This window comes from Ascaphus truei, unplaced genomic scaffold, assembly GCF_040206685.1.
Source record: "Ascaphus truei isolate aAscTru1 unplaced genomic scaffold, aAscTru1.hap1 HAP1_SCAFFOLD_794, whole genome shotgun sequence".
Taxonomy (NCBI): Eukaryota; Metazoa; Chordata; class Amphibia; order Anura; family Ascaphidae; genus Ascaphus; species Ascaphus truei.
The window spans coordinates 33,573-52,219 of record NW_027457129.1 but is presented as its reverse complement, the minus strand read 5'-3'; the positions used below and the strand labels follow the sequence as shown (position 1 = coordinate 52,219).

General features: G+C 44.5%; 1 protein-coding gene across 1 annotated transcript in view; it reads right to left on the bottom strand.

Moving 5' to 3' along the window:
• Positions 1-18,647, bottom strand: part of LOC142486231 (uncharacterized) — a 75,758-nt gene that overhangs the window by 26,857 nt on the left and 30,254 nt on the right. The gene's annotated exons all lie outside the window — the stretch shown is intronic.

Below are 18,647 nucleotides of genomic sequence, written 5' to 3'. Positions count from 1 at the left end.
TACATACCGATAAACCGCGATATCTCAGTCCCCTACATACCGATAAACCGCGATATCTCAATCCCGTACATATCGATAAACCGCGCTCTCTCAATCCCATATATACCGATAAACCGCGATATCTCAATCCCATACATACCGATAAACCGCGCTCTCTCAATCCCATACATACCGATAAACCGCGCTCTCTCAATCCCATATATACCGATAAACCGCGATATCTCAATCCCATACATACCGATAAACCGCGCTCTCTCAATCCCATACATACCGATAAACCGCGCTCTCTCAATCCCCTACATACCGATAAACCGCCATCTCAATCCCCTACATACCGATAAACCGCGATATCTCAGTCCCCTACATACCGATAAACCGCGCACTCTCAATCCCATACATACCGATAAACCGCGCTCTCTCAATCCCCTACATACCGATAAACCGCCATCTCAATCCCCTACATACCGATAAACCGCGATATCTCACTCCCAAACATACCGATAAACCACGATATCTCAATCCCATACATACCGATAAACCGCGCACTCTCAATCCCATACATACCGATAAACCGCGCTCTCTCAATCCCGTACATACCGATAAACCGCGATATCTCAATCCCATACATACTGATAAACCGCGATATCTCAATCCCATACATACCGATAAACCGCGCTCTCTCAATCCCATACATACCGATAAACCGTGCTCTCTCAATCCCGTACATACCGATAAACCGCGCTCTCTCAATCCCGTACATACCGATAAACCGCGATATCTCAGTCCCATACATACCGATAAACCGCGATATCTCAGTCCCATACATACCGATAAACCGCGATATCTCAATCCCGTACATACTGATAAACCGCGATATCTCAATCCCATACATACCGATAAACCGCGCTCTCTCAATCCCGTACATACCGATAAACCGCGATATCTGTGTCCCATACATACCGATAAACCGCGATATCTCAGTCCCATACATACCGATAAACCGCGACATCTCAATCCCATACATACTGATAAACCGCCAAATCTCAATCCCATACATACCGATAAACCGCGATATCTCAATCCCATACATACCGATAAACCGCGATATCTCAATCCCATACATACCGATAAACCGCGACATCTTAATCCCATACATACCGATAAACCGCGACATCTCAATCCCATACATACCAATAAACCGCCATATCTCAATCCCATACATACCGATAAACCGCGCGCTCTCAATCCCATACATACCGATAAACCGCGATATCTCAATCCCATACATACCGATAAACCGCGATATCTCAATCCTATACATACCGATAAACCGCGCTCTCTCAATCCCATACATACCGATAAACCGCGACATCTCAATCCCATACATACCGATAAACCGCCATATCTCAATCCCCTACATACCGATAAACCGCGCTCTCTCAATCCCATACATAACGATAAACCGCGATATCTGTGTCCCATACATACCGATAAACCGCGACATCTCAATCCCATACATACCGATAAACCGCGATATCTCAATCCCATACATACCGATAAACCGCGATATCTCAATCCCATACATACCGATAAACCGCGACATCTCAATCCCCTACATACCGATAAACCGCCATATTTCAATCCCCTACATACCGATAAACCGCGATATCTCAATCCCATACATACCGATAAACCGCCATATCTCAGTCCCATACATACCGATAAACCGCGCTCTCTCAATCCCATACATACCGATAAACCGCGATATCTCAATCCCATACATACCGATAAACCGCGCTCTCTCAATCCCATACATACCGATAAACCGCGATATCTGTGTCCCATACATACCGATAAACCGCGATATCTCAAACCCATACATACCGATAAACCGCTATATCTCAATCCCATACATACCGATAAACCGCGACATCTCAATCCCATACATACCAATAAACCGCCATATCTCAATCCCATACATACCGATAAACCGCGCTCTCTCAGTCCCATACATACCGATAAACCGGCATATCTCAATCCCATACATACCGATAAACCGCTTTATCTCAATCCCATACATACCGATAAACCGCGCTCTCTCAGTACCATACATACCGATAAACCGCGCTCTCTCAATCCCATACATACCGATAAACCGCGATATCTCAATCCCATACATACCGATAAACCGCGCTCTCTCAATCCCGTACATACCGATAAACCGCGACATCTCAATCCCATACATACCGATAAACCGCGCTCTCTCAATCCCATACATACCGATAAACCGCGCTCTCTCAATCCCATACATACCGATAAACCGCGACATCTCAATCCCATACATACCGATAAACCGCGACATCTCAATCCCATACATACCAATAAACCGCCATCTCAATCCCATACATACCGATAAACCGCGCTCTCTCAATCCCCTACATACCGATAAACCGCGCTCTCAGTCCCATACATACCGATAAACCGCGCTCTCTCAATCCCATACATACCGATAAACCGCGATATCTCAATCCCATACATACCGATAAACCGCCATATCTCAATCCCATACATACCGATAAACCGCGCTCTCTCAATCCCATACACACCGATAAACCGCGATATCTCAATCCCATACATACCGATAAACCGCGATATCTCAATCCCCTACATACCGATAAACCGAGATATCTCAATCCCATACATACCGATAAACCGCGACATCTCAATCCCCTACATACCGATAAACCGCCATATCTCAATCCCATACATACCGATAAACCGCGCTCTCTCAATCCCATACATACCGATAAACCGCCATATCTCAATCCCATACATACCGATAAACCGCGCTCTCTCAATCCCATACATACCGATAAACCGCGCTCTCTCAATCCCATACATACCGATAAACCGCCATATCTCAATCCCATACATACCGATAAACCGCCATATCTCAATCCCATACATACCAATAAACCGCGATATCTCAATCCCATACATACCGATAAACCGCGATATCTATATCCCATACATACCGATAAACCGCGACATCTCAATCCCATACATACCAATAAACCGCCATATCTCAATCCCATACATACCGATAAACCGCGCTCTCAGTCCCATACATACCGATAAACCGCGCTCTCTCAATCCCATACATACCGATAAACCGCGATATCTCAATCCCATACATACCGATAAACCGCGATATCTCAATCCCCTACATAACGATAAACCGCGATATCTCAATCCCATACATACCGATAAACCGCGACATCTCAATCCCCTACATACCGATAAACCGCCATATCTCAATCACATACATACCGATAAACCGCCATATCTCAATCCCATACATACCGATAAACCGCGCTCTCTCAATCCCATACATACCGATAAACCGCCTTATCTCAATCCCATACATACCGATAAACCGCCATATCTCAATCCCATACATACCGATAAACCGCGCTCTCTCAATCCCATACATACCGATAAACCGCCTTATCTCAATCCCATACATACCGATAAACCGCGCTCTCTCAATCCCATACATACCGATAAACCGCCATATCTCAATCCCATACATACCGATAAACCGCCATATCTCAATCCCATACATACCGATAAACCGCGCTCTCTCAGTCCCATACATACCGATAAACCGGCATATCTCAATCCCATACATACCGATAAACCGCTTTATCTCAATCCCATACATACCGATAAACCGCGCTCTCCGTACCATACATACCGATAAACCGCCATATCTCAATCCCATACATACCGATAAACCGCGCTCTCTCAATCCCATACACACCGATAAACCGCGATATCTCAATCCCATACATACCGATAAACCGCGATATCTCAATCCCCTACATACCGATAAACCGCGATATCTCAATCCCATACATACCGATAAACCGCCATATCTCAATCCCATACATACCGATAAACCGCCATATCTCAATCCCATACATACCGATAAACCGGCATATCTCAATCCCATACATACCGATAAACCGCGCTCTCTCAATCCCATACATACCGATAAACCGCGCTCTCTCAATCCCATACATACCGATAAACCGCCATATCTCAATCCCATACATACCGATAAACCGCCATATCTCAATCCCATACATACCGATAAACCGCGCTCTCTCAATCCCCTACATACCGATAAACCGCGCTCTCAATCCCATACATACCGATAAACCGCGCTGTCTCAATCCCATACATACCGATAAACCGCGATATCTCAATCCCATACATACCGATAAACCGCCATATCTCAATCCCATACATACCGATAAACCGCGCTCTCTCAATACACACCGATAAACCGCGATATCTCAATCCCATACATACCGATAAACCGCGATATCTCAATCCCCTACATACCGATAAACCGAGATATCTCAATCACATACATACCGATAAACCGCGACATCTCAATCCCCTACATACCGATAAACCGCCATATCTCAATCCCATACATACCGATAAACCGCGATATCTCAATCCCATACATACCGATAAACCGCGCTCTCTCAATCCCATACATACCGATAAACCGCCATATCTCAATCCCATACATACCGATAAACCGCGCTCTCTCAATCCCATACATACCGATAAACCGCGCTCTCTCAATCCCATACATACCGATAAACCGCCATATCTCAATCCCATACATACCGATAAACCGCCATATCTCAATCCCATACATACCAATAAACCGCGATATCTCAATCCCATACATACCGATAAACCGCGATATCTATATCCCATACATACCGATAAACCGCGACATCTCAATCCCATACATACCGATAAACCGCCATATCTCAATCCCATACATACCGATAAACCGCGCTCTCAGTCCCATACACATTGATAAACCGCGCTCTCTCAATCCCATACATACCGATAAACCGCGATATCTCAATCCCATACATACCGATAAACCGCGATATCTCAATCCCCTACATAACGATAAACCGCGATATCTCAATCCCATACATACCGATAAACCGCGACATCTCAATCCCCTACATACCGATAAACCGCCATATCTCAATCACATACATACCGATAAACCGCCATATCTCAATCCCATACATACCGATAAACCGCGCTCTCTCAATCCCATACATACCGATAAACCGCCTTATCTCAATCCCATACATACCGATAAACCGCGCTCTCTCAATCCCATACATACCGATAAACCGCCATATCTCAATCCCATACATACCGATAAACCGCGCTCTCTCAGTCCCATACATACCGATAAACCGGCATATCTCAATCCCATACATACCGATAAACCGCTTTATCTCAATCCCATACATACCGATAAACCGCGCTCTCAGTACCATACATACCGATAAACCGCGCTCTCTCAATCCCATACATACCGATAAACCGCGCTCTCTCAATCCCATACATACCGATAAACCGCGACATCTCAATCCCATACATACAGATAAACCGCGACATCTCAATCCCATACATACCAATAAACCGCCATATCTCAATCCCATACATACCGATAAACCGCGCCCTCTCAATCCCCTACATACCGATAAACCGCGCTCTCAGTCCCATACATACCGATAAACCGCGATATCTCAATCCCATACATACCGATAAACCGCCATATCTCAATCTCATACATACCGATAAACCGCGCTCTCTCAATCCCATACACACCGATAAACCGCGATATCTCAATCCCCTACATACCGATAAACCGCGATATCTCAATCCCATACATACCGATAAACCGCGACATCTCAATCCCCTACATACCGATAAACCGCCATATCTCAATCCCATACATACCGATAAACCGCGATATCTCAATCCCATACATACCGATAAACCGCGCTCTCTCAATCCCATACATACCGATAAACCGCCATATCTCAATCCCATACATACCGATAAACCGCGCTCTCTCAATCCCATACATACCGATAAACCGCGCTCTCTCAATCCCATACATACCGATAAACCGCCATATCTCAATCCCATACATACCGATAAACCGCCATATCTCAATCCCATACATACCGATAAACCGCGATATCTCAATCCCATACATACCGATAAACCGCGATATCTATATCCCATATATACCGATAAACCGCGACATCTCAATCCCATACATACCAATAAACCGCCATATCTCAATCCCATACATACCGATAAACCGCGCTCTCAGTCCCATACATACCGATAAACCGCGCTCTCAGTCCCATACATACCGATAAACCGCGCTCTCTCAATCCCATACATACCGATAAACCGCGATATCTCAATCCCATACATACCGATAAACCGCGATATCTCAATCCCCTACATAACGATAAACCGCGATATCTCAATCCCATACATACCGATAAACCGCGACATCTCAATCCCCTACATACCGATAAACCGCCATATCTCAATCCCATACATACCGATAAACCGCCATATCTCAATCCCATACATACCGATAAACCGCGCTCTCTCAATCCCATACATACCGATAAACCGCCATATCTCAATCCCATACATAACGATAAACCGCGATATCTCAATCCCATACATACCGATAAACCGCGATATCTCACTCCCATACATACCGATAAACCGCGATATCTCAATCCCATACATACCGATAAACCGCCATATCTCAGTCCCATACATACCGATAAACCGCCATATCTCAGTCCCATACATACCGATAAACCGCCATATCTCAATCCCATACATACCGATAAACCGCGATATCTCAATCCCATACATACCGATAAACCGCCATATCTCAATCCCATACATACCGATAAACCGCGATATCTCAATCCCATACATACCGATAAACCGCGATATCTCAATCCCATACATACCGATAAACCGCGATATCTCAATCCCATACATACCGATAAACCGCCATATCTCAATCCCCTACATACCGATAAACCGCCATATCTCAATCCCATACATACCGATAAACCGCCATATCTCAATCCCATACATACCGATAAATCGCCATATCACAATCCCATACATACCGATAAACCGCGACATCTCAATCCCATACATACCGATAAACCGCAATATCTCAGTCCCATACATACCGATAAACCGCGCTCTCTCAATCCCATACATACCGATAAACCGCAATATCTCAGTCCCATACATACCGATAACCCGCGATATCTCAATCCCATACATACCGATAAACCGCGACATCTCAATCCCATACATACTGATAAACCGCGATATCTCAATCCCCTACATACCGATAAACCGCGCTCTCTGAATCCCATACATACCGATAAACCGCGATATCTCAATCCCCTACATACCGATACACCGCGATATCTCAGTCCCATACATACCGATAAACCGCTATATCACAATCCCCTACATACCGATAAACCGCGATATCTCAATCCCATACATACCGATAAACCGCGATATCTCAATCCCATACATACCGATAAACCGCCATATCTCAATCCCATACATACCGATAAACCGCGCTCTCTCAATCCCATACATACCGATAAACCGCACTCTCTCAATCCCATACATACCGATAAACCGCCATATCTCAATCCCCCACATACCGATAAACCGCACTCTCTCAATCCCATACATACCGATAAACCGACATATTTCAATCCCATACATACCGATAAACCGCCATATCTCAATCCCATACATACCGATAAACCGCGATATCTCAATCCCCTACATACCGATAAACCGCGATCTCAATCCCATACATACCGATAAACCGCGATATCTCAATCCCATACATACTGATAAACCGCCATATCTCAATCCCCTACATACCGATAAACCGCACTCTCTCAATCCCCTACATACCGATAAACCGCGATATCTCAATCCCATACATACCAATAAACCGGCATATCTCAATCCCATACATACCGATAAACCGCACTCTCTCAATCCCATACATACCGATAAACCGCCATATTTCAATCCCATACATACCGATAAACCGCCATATCTCAATCCCATACATACCGATAAACCGCACTCTCTCAATCCCCTACATACCGATAAACCGCGATATCTCAATCCCATACATACCAATAAACCGGCATATCTCAATCCCATACATACCGATAAACCGCACTCTCTCAATCCCATACATACCGATAAACCGCCATATTTCAATCCCATACATACCGATAAACCGCCATATCTCAATCCCATACATACCGATAAACCGCGCGCTCTCAATCCCATACATACCGATAAACCGCGATATCTCAATCCCATACATACCGATAAACCGCGATATCTCAATCCTATACATACCGATAAACCGCGCTCTCTCAATCCCATACATACCGATAAACCGCGACATCTCAATCCCATACATACCGATAAACCGCCATATCTCAATCCCCTACATACCGATAAACCGCGCTCTCTCAATCCCATACATAACGATAAACCGCGATATCTGTGTCCCATACATACCGATAAACCGCGACATCTCAATCCCATACATACCGATAAACCGCGATATCTCAATCCCATACATACCGATAAACCGCGATATCTCAATCCCATACATACCGATAAACCGCGACATCTCAATCCCCTACATACCGATAAACCGCCATATTTCAATCCCCTACATACCGATAAACCGCGATATCTCAATCCCATACATACCGATAAACCGCCATATCTCAGTCCCATACATACCGATAAACCGCGCTCTCTCAATCCCATACATACCGATAAACCGCGATATCTCAATCCCATACATACCGATAAACCGCGCTCTCTCAATCCCATACATACCGATAAACCGCGATATCTGTGTCCCATACATACCGATAAACCGCGATATCTCAAACCCATACATACCGATAAACCGCTATATCTCAATCCCATACATACCGATAAACCGCGACATCTCAATCCCATACATACCAATAAACCGCCATATCTCAATCCCATACATACCGATAAACCGCGCTCTCTCAGTCCCATACATACCGATAAACCGGCATATCTCAATCCCATACATACCGATAAACCGCTTTATCTCAATCCCATACATACCGATAAACCGCGCTCTCTCAGTACCATACATACCGATAAACCGCGCTCTCTCAATCCCATACATACCGATAAACCGCGATATCTCAATCCCATACATACCGATAAACCGCGCTCTCTCAATCCCGTACATACCGATAAACCGCGACATCTCAATCCCATACATACCGATAAACCGCGCTCTCTCAATCCCATACATACCGATAAACCGCGCTCTCTCAATCCCATACATACCGATAAACCGCGACATCTCAATCCCATACATACCGATAAACCGCGACATCTCAATCCCATACATACCAATAAACCGCCATCTCAATCCCATACATACCGATAAACCGCGCTCTCTCAATCCCCTACATACCGATAAACCGCGCTCTCAGTCCCATACATACCGATAAACCGCGCTCTCTCAATCCCATACATACCGATAAACCGCGATATCTCAATCCCATACATACCGATAAACCGCCATATCTCAATCCCATACATACCGATAAACCGCGCTCTCTCAATCCCATACACACCGATAAACCGCGATATCTCAATCCCATACATACCGATAAACCGCGATATCTCAATCCCCTACATACCGATAAACCGAGATATCTCAATCCCATACATACCGATAAACCGCGACATCTCAATCCCCTACATACCGATAAACCGCCATATCTCAATCCCATACATACCGATAAACCGCGATATCTCAATCCCATACATACCGATAAACCGCGCTCTCTCAATCCCATACATACCGATAAACCGCCATATCTCAATCCCATACATACCGATAAACCGCGCTCTCTCAATCCCATACATACCGATAAACCGCGCTCTCTCAATCCCATACATACCGATAAACCGCCATATCTCAATCCCATACATACCGATAAACCGCCATATCTCAATCCCATACATATCAATAAACCGCGATATCTCAATCCCATACATACCGATAAACCGCGATATCTATATCCCATACATACCGATAAACCGCGACATCTCAATCCCATACATACCAATAAACCGCCATATCTCAATCCCATACATACCGATAAACCGCGCTCTCAGTCCCATACATACCGATAAACCGCGCTCTCTCAATCCCATACATACCGATAAACCGCGATATCTCAATCCCATACATACCGATAAACCGCGATATCTCAATCCCCTACATAACGATAAACCGCGATATCTCAATCCCATACATACCGATAAACCGCGACATCTCAATCCCCTACATACCGATAAACCGCCATATCTCAATCACATACATACCGATAAACCGCCATATCTCAATCCCATACATACCGATAAACCGCGCTCTCTCAATCCCATACATACCGATAAACCGCCTTATCTCAATCCCATACATACCGATAAACCGCCATATCTCAATCCCATACATACCGATAAACCGCGCTCTCTCAATCCCATACATACCGATAAACCGCCTTATCTCAATCCCATACATACCGATAAACCGCGCTCTCTCAATCCCATACATACCGATAAACCGCCATATCTCAATCCCATACATACCGATAAACCGCCATATCTCAATCCCATACATACCGATAAACCGCGCTCTCTCAGTCCCATACATACCGATAAACCGGCATATCTCAATCCCATACATACCGATAAACCGCTTTATCTCAATCCCATACATACCGATAAACCGCGCTCTCCGTACCATACATACCGATAAACCGCCATATCTCAATCCCATACATACCGATAAACCGCGCTCTCTCAATCCCATACACACCGATAAACCGCGATATCTCAATCCCATACATACCGATAAACCGCGATATCTCAATCCCCTACATACCGATAAACCGCGATATCTCAATCCCATACATACCGATAAACCGCCATATCTCAATCCCATACATACCGATAAACCGCCATATCTCAATCCCATACATACCGATAAACCGCGCTCTCTCAGTCCCATACATACCGATAAACCGGCATATCTCAATCCCATACATACCGATAAACCGCCATATCTCAATCCCATACATACCGATAAACCGCGCTCTCTCAATCCCCTACATACCGATAAACCGCGCTCTCAATCCCATACATACCGATAAACCGCGCTCTCTCAATCCCATACATACCGATAAACCGCGATATCTCAATCCCATACATACCGATAAACCGCCATATCTCAATCCCATACATACCGATAAACCGCGCTCTCTCAATACACACCGATAAACCGCGATATCTCAATCCCATACATACCAATAAACCGGCATATCTCAATCCCATACATACCGATAAACCGCACTCTCTCAATCCCATACATACCGATAAACCGCCATATTTCAATCCCATACATACCGATAAACCGCCATATCTCAATCCCATACATACCGATAAACCGCGCGCTCTCAATCCCATACATACCGATAAACCGCGATATCTCAATCCCCTACATACCGATAAACCGAGATATCTCAATCACATACATACCGATAAACCGCGACATCTCAATCCCCTACATACCGATAAACCGCCATATCTCAATCCCATACATACCGATAAACCGCGATATCTCAATCCCATACATACCGATAAACCGCGCTCTCTCAATCCCATACATACCGATAAACCGCCATATCTCAATCCCATACATACCGATAAACCGCGCTCTCTCAATCCCATACATACCGATAAACCGCGCTCTCTCAATCCCATACATACCGATAAACTGCCATATCTCAATCCCATACATACCGATAAACCGCCATATCTCAATCCCATACATACCAATAAACCGCGATATCTCAATCCCATACATACCGATAAACCGCGATATCTATATCCCATACATACCGATAAACCGCGACATCTCAATCCCATACATACCGATAAACCGCCATATCTCAATCCCATACATACCGATAAACCGCGCTCTCAGTCCCATACACACCGATAAACCGCGCTCTCTCAATCCCATACATACCGATAAACCGCGATATCTCAATCCCATACATACCGATAAACCGCGATATCTCAATCCCCTACATAACGATAAACCGCGATATCTCAATCCCATACATACCGATAAACCGCGACATCTCAATCCCCTACATACCGATAAACCGCCATATCTCAATCACATACATACCGATAAACCGCCATATCTCAATCCCATACATACCGATAAACCGCGCTCTCTCAATCCCATACATACCGATAAACCGCCTTATCTCAATCCCATACATACCGATAAACCGCGCTCTCTCAATCCCATACATACCGATAAACCGCCATATCTCAATCCCATACATACCGATAAACCGCGCTCTCTCAGTCCCATACATACCGATAAACCGGCATATCTCAATCCCATACATACCGATAAACCGCTTTATCTCAATCCCATACATACCGATAAACCGCGCTCTCAGTACCATACATACCGATAAACCGCGCTCTCTCAATCCCATACATACCGATAAACCGCGCTCTCTCAATCCCATACATACCGATAAACCGCGACATCTCAATCCCATACATACCGATAAACCGCGACATCTCAATCCCATACATACCAATAAACCGCCATATCTCAATCCCATACATACCGATAAACCGCGCCCTCTCAATCCCCTACATACCGATAAACCGCGCTCTCAGTCCCATACATACCGATAAACCGCGATATCTCAATCCCATACATACCGATAAACCGCCATATCTCAATCCCATACATACCGATAAACCGCGCTCTCTCAATCCCATACACACCGATAAACCGCGATATCTCAATCCCCTACATACCGATAAACCGCGATATCTCAATCCCATACATACCGATAAACCGCGACATCTCAATCCCCTACATACCGATAAACCGCCATATCTCAATCCCATACATACCGATAAACCGCGATATCTCAATCCCATACATACCGATAAACCGCGCTCTCTCAATCCCATACATACCGATAAACCGCCATATCTCAATCCCATACATACCGATAAACCGCGCTCTCTCAATCCCATACATACCGATAAACCGCGCTCTCTCAATCCCATACATACCGATAAACCGCCATATCTCAATCCCATACATACCGATAAACCGCCATATCTCAATCCCATACATACCGATAAACCGCGATATCTCAATCCCATACATACCGATAAACCGCGATATCTATATCCCATATATACCGATAAACCGCGACATCTCAATCCCATACATACCAATAAACCGCCATATCTCAATCCCATACATACCGATAAACCGCGCTCTCAGTCCCATACATACCGATAAACCGCGCTCTCAGTCCCATACATACCGATAAACCGCGCTCTCTCAATCCCATACATACCGATAAACCGCGATATCTCAATCCCATACATACCGATAAACCGCGATATCTCAATCCCCTACATAACGATAAACCGCGATATCTCAATCCCATACATACCGATAAACCGCGACATCTCAATCCCCTACATACCGATAAACCGCCATATCTCAATCCCATACATACCGATAAACCGCCATATCTCAATCCCATACATACCGATAAACCGCGCTCTCTCAATCCCATACATACCGATAAACCGCCTTATCTCAATCCCATACATACCGATAAACCGCGCTCTCTCAATCCCATACATACCGATAAACCGCCATATCTCAATCCCATACATACCGATAAACGGCCATATCTCAATCCCATACATACCGATAAACCGCCATATCTCAATCCCATACATAACGATAAACCGCGATATCTCAATCCCATACATACCGATAAACCGCGATATCTCACTCCCATACATACCGATAAACCGCGATATCTCAATCCCATACATACCGATAAACCGCCATATCTCAGTCCCATACATACCGATAAACCGCCATATCTCAGTCCCATACATACCGATAAACCGCCATATCTCAATCCCATACATACCGATAAACCGCGATATCTCAATCCCATACATACCGATAAACCGCCATATCTCAATCCCATACATACCGATAAACCGCGATATCTCAATCCCATACATACCGATAAACCGCGATATCTCAATCCCATACATACCGATAAACCGCGATATCTCAATCCCATACATACCGATAAACCGCCATATCTCAATCCCCTACATACCGATAAACCGCCATATCTCAATCCCATACATACCGATAAACCGCCATATCTCAATCCCATACATACCGATAAATCGCCATATCACAATCCCATACATACCGATAAACCGCGACATCTCAATCCCATACATACCGATAAACCGCAATATCTCAGTCCCATACATACCGATAAACCGCGCTCTCTCAATCCCATACATACCGATAAACCGCAATATCTCAGTCCCATACATACCGATAACCCGCGATATCTCAATCCCATACATACCGATAAACCGCGACATCTCAATCCCATACATACTGATAAACCGCGATATCTCAATCCCCTACATACCGATAAACCGCGCTCTCTGAATCCCATACATACCGATAAACCGCGATATCTCAATCCCCTACATACCGATACACCGCGATATCTCAGTCCCATACATACCGATAAACCGCTATATCACAATCCCCTACATACCGATAAACCGCGATATCTCAATCCCATACATACCGATAAACCGCGATATCTCAATCCCATACATACCGATAAACCGCGATATCTCAATCCCATACATACCGATAAACCGCCATATCTCAATCCCATACATACCGATAAACCGCGCTCTCTCAATCCCATACATACCGATAAACCGCACTCTCTCAATCCCATACATACCGATAAACCGCCATATCTCAATCCCCCACATACCGATAAACCGCACTCTCTCAATCCCATACATACCGATAAACCGACATATTTCAATCCCATACATACCGATAAACCGCGCTCTCTCAATCCCATACATACCGATAAACCGCGATATCTCAATCCCATACATACCGATAAACCGCGATATCTCAATCCCCTACATAACGATAAACCGCGATATCTCAATCCCATACATACCGATAAACCGCGACATCTCAATCCCCTACATACCGATAAACCGCCATATCTCAATCCCATACATACCGATAAACCGCCATATCTCAATCCCATACATACCGATAAACCGCGCTCTCTCAATCCCATACATACCGATAAACCGCCTTATCTCAATCCCATACATACCGATAAACCGCGCTCTCTCAATCCCATACATACCGATAAACCGCCATATATCAATCCCATACATACCGATAAACGGCCATATCTCAATCCCATACATACCGATAAACCGCCATATCTCAATCCCATACATAACGATAAACCGCGATATCTCAATCCCATACATACCGATAAACCGCGATATCTCACTCCCATACATACCGATAAACCGCGATATCTCAATCCCATACATACCGATAAACCGCCATATCTCAGTCCCATACATACCGATAAACCGCCATATCTCAGTCCCATACATACCGATAAACCGCGATATCTCAATCCCATACATACCGATAAACCGCGATATCTCAATCCCATACATACCGATAAACCGCGATATCTCAATCCCATACATACCGATAAACCGCCATATCTCAATCCCCTACATACCGATAAACCGCCATATCTCAATCCCATACATACCGATAAACCGCCATATCTCAATCCCATACATACCGATAAATCGCCATATCACAATCCCATACATACCGATAAACCGCGACATCTCAATCCCATACATACCGATAAACCGCAATATCTCAGTCCCATACATACCGATAAACCGCGCTCTCTCAATCCCATACATACCGATAAACCGCCATATCTCAATCCCATACATACCGATAAACCGCCATATCTCAATCCCATACATACCGATAAACCGCGATATCTCAATCCCATACATACCGATAAACCGCGATATCTATATCCCATATATACCGATAAACCGCGACATCTCAATCCCATACATACCAATAAACCGCCATATCTCAATCCCATACATACCGATAAACCGCGCTCTCAGTCCCATACATACCGATAAACCGCGCTCTCAGTCCCATACATACCGATAAACCGCGCTCTCTCAATCCCATACATACCGATAAACCGCGATATCTCAATCCCATACATACCGATAAACCGCGATATCTCAATCCCCTACATAACGATAAACCGCGATATCTCAATCCCATACATACCGATAAACCGCGACATCTCAATCCCCTACATACCGATAAACCGCCATATCTCAATCCCATACATACCGATAAACCGCCATATCTCAATCCCATACATACCGATAAACCGCGCTCTCTCAATCCCATACATACCGATAAACCGCCTTATCTCAATCCCATACATACCGATAAACCGCGCTCTCTCAATCCCATACATACCGATAAACCGCCATATCTCAATCCCATACATACCGATAAACGGCCATATCTCAATCCCATACATACCGATAAACCGCCATATCTCAATCCCATACATAACGATAAACCGCGATATCTCAATCCCATACATACCGATAAACCGCGATATCTCACTCCCATACATACCGATAAACCGCGATATCTCAATCCCATACATACCGATAAACCGCCATATCTCAGTCCCATACATACCGATAAACCGCCATATCTCAGTCCCATACATACCGATAAACCGCCATATCTCAATCCCATACATACCGATAAACCGCGATATCTCAATCCCATACATACCGATAAACCGCCATATCTCAATCCCATACATACCGATAAACCGCGATATCTCAATCCCATACATACCGATAAACCGCCATATCTCAATCCCATACATACCGATAAACCGCGATATCTCAATCCCATACATACCGATAAACCGCCATATCTCAATCCCCTACATACCGATAAACCGCCATATCTCAATCCCATACATACCGATAAACCGCCATATCTCAATCCCATACATACCGATAAATCGCCATATCACAATCCCATACATACCGATAAACCGCGACATCTCAATCCCATACATACCGATAAACCGCAATATCTCAGTCCCATACATACCGATAAACCGCGCTCTCTCAATCCCATACATACCGATAAACCGCAATATCTCAGTCCCATACATACCGATAACCCGCGATATCTCAATCCCATACATACCGATAAACCGCGACATCTCAATCCCATACATACTGATAAACCGCGATATCTCAATCCCCTACATACCGATAAACCGCGCTCTCTGAATCCCATACATACCGATAAACCGCGATATCTCAATCCCCTACATACCGATACACCGCGATATCTCAGTCCCATACATACCGATAAACCGCTATATCACAATCCCCTACATACCGATAAACCGCGATATCTCAATCCCATACATACCGATAAACCGCGATATCTCAATCCCATACATACCGATAAACCGCGATATCTCAATCCCATACATACCGATAAACCGCCATATCTCAATCCCATACATACCGATAAACCGCGCTCTCTCAATCCCATACATACCGATAAACCGCACTCTCTCAATCCCATACATACCGATAAACCGCCATATCTCAATCCCCCACATACCGATAAACCGCACTCTCTCAATCCCATACATACCGATAAACCGACATATTTCAATCCCATACATACCGATAAACCGCGCTCTCTCAATCCCATACATACCGATAAACCGCGATATCTCAATCCCATACATACCGATAAACCGCGATATCTCAATCCCCTACATAACGATAAACCGCGATATCTCAATCCCATACATACCGATAAACCGCGACATCTCAATCCCCTACATACCGATAAACCGCCATATCTCAATCCCATACATACCGATAAACCGCCATATCTCAATCCCATACATACCGATAAACCGCGCTCTCTCAATCCCATACATACCGATAAACCGCCTTATCTCAATCCCATACATACCGATAAACCGCGCTCTCTCAATCCCATACATACCGATAAACCGCCATATCTCAATCCCATACATACCGATAAACGGCCATATCTCAATCCCATACATACCGATAAACCGCCATATCTCAATCCCATACATAACGATAAACCGCGATATCTCAATCCCATACATACCGATAAACCGCGATATCTCACTCCCATACATACCGATAAACCGCGATATCTCAATCCCATACATACCGATAAACCGCCATATCTCAGTCCCATACATACCGATAAACCGCCATATCTCAGTCCCATACATACCGATAAACCGCCATATCTCAATCCCATACATACCGATAAACCGCGATATCTCAATCCCATACATACCGATAAACCGCCATATCTCAATCCCATACATACCGATAAACCGCGATATCTCAATCCCATACATACCGATAAACCGCGATATCTCAATCCCATACATACCGATAAACCGCGATATCTCAATCCCATACATACCGATAAACCGCCATATCTCAATCCCCTACATACCGATAAACCGCCATATCTCAAT